We start from the raw sequence: 1,908 nt of genomic DNA, 5'->3' as shown, positions 1-1,908 counted from the left end.
TATTCACTGGCCTCTGCATCTGGTTCCCAAATGATTTAAAACTCTGGTAGAGATTGGCTCTGCGAGAATACTAATGCCTGGCCTTTGATTTTCATGGTATGAAGTTCTTAGATCCCTTGGAATTTCCTGCATGATAAGATTATCTCTAGCCGGGCGGTGCTGGCGCACGCCTTTAAACCCAGCCCTTGGGAGGCAGAGACAGGTGGATTTCTGAGTTCGAGGCCAGCCTGGTCTACAGAGTGAGTTCCAGGACAGCCAGGGCTACACAGAGAAACTCTGTCTCAAAAAAACAAAAACAAAAACAACCAACCAACCAACCAAACAAACAAAAAAACAAAAACAAAAAAGATTATCTCTTGATCTAGTGAAGCAATTTTTGGTATGCTCTCGGATGGCCTCAGTTTGGGAGCTTTTTGCTAGCAGAAACAAGCATACAACTAAAGCTGTCAGCATCAAAGTCCCTTATGTCAACCTCTACACAGCACACAGCAACTGTTTCTTCAACTTTGACATCACTCTGGTTATTATTCACTGTGATAGAGGACATTGTTTCAAAATATCTGACTTGACCTGCCTCTTTTCATCTTAAATTGTCCCCATCCCAACTTTTCTGGATATGGGCAGTTTACTATGGCATCAATGTTCACACTGCCTTGCCCTAGGCTCTCTCTTCTGCTTTTATATAGATGCCTCTAGTAGTGAGCACACACACACACACACACACACACACACACACACACACACACACACAAGTAGGTTGCAAGTTTCCCAAGGGAAGGTACTAAGGTATAGCTAATTGGAAGGAATACTCAATATATTCAATAATTACTTGCGGAGAAATGGGCAAGCAATGGGTGTACCCTGACACCAATTATCCTAGGTATGAATTATGGGTGGGCATGAGCTATCCAGATGACAGAGTGGACAAGTTAAGACTCCTTCATATTTGTAAGTTTTATATCCTGGACTCCCTCTCGATACTTTGACACTTAGAAAGATTGAATGTATAATATACATATTGCCTACTTACCGTGTGGTCATCAACGTGTGTTTTGTAGGCACTGCTCACAACACTGTTCCTTCACAACAGCAGTGAAGGAACGCCATTACCACTCATTTTGAAGAGCAGTGAGAGAGGAAGGCGAACCGTGTGAGGTAACAAAGCCAGCAGTGGCGGGATGACAAGGCAGCCTCTCTGAGGTGGGTATAGAAAACAGCACTCTCAGCTACGTGCCTGCTATCTAGGCAGGCTCTGAGTCACATTCATTTTTTATCATTTAGGCATTAGAGTATCTAAAAGGAGGAAGACCAAAGGTGAAAATTTTAGTTGTCCATTGTCACGGGGGCAAGTGAATTCTGATTTTTGTCTTTAGAACCTAAGCACAAACTGCAATGCCAGGAATAAAATGAGAGCTTGGAACAAATAAACACCTGGGGCTGCTGAATGGGACGTGGTTGTCTCAGGGCAGGAGCTGGATGGAAGCTAAATGTGTTCCTAGGGAGAAGCATGTCAATACACAATCTTTTCACCAACCTTTGATGGATGTGCTAATCTTCTCGGGTCAACACAGGCTCACCCTGGCAATGGACTATAATAACTTATTTAAAAAGGAACTGGCTTCTATAAATGGACTGCTCCATCAATGTTTAGATTTTCCTTCTCACAGATGTATTTGTTTATTAAGTTGACATTTACTATATGCAGTAAGAGCTCGACTGTGCATTTTGACAACAAAAGAGACTATAAAGGTGACCAGGTTTGGGAATTATTGTTTGTTATCAATTCTGTTTAACAACCAAGTTCTGGACAGAAAACGAGATAACAATAATGTCAGATGGGTGATTTTCACTGCTTTACAGCAGCAGTTGTAGATCAAATCCAGTCCATAGCCTGTTTTTTTTTTTTTT

The sequence above is a fragment of the Mastomys coucha genome, chromosome X (assembly GCF_008632895.1).
Source record: "Mastomys coucha isolate ucsf_1 chromosome X, UCSF_Mcou_1, whole genome shotgun sequence".
Lineage (NCBI taxonomy): Eukaryota > Metazoa > Chordata > Mammalia > Rodentia > Muridae > Mastomys > Mastomys coucha.
This window is presented reverse-complemented; position numbering follows the sequence as displayed.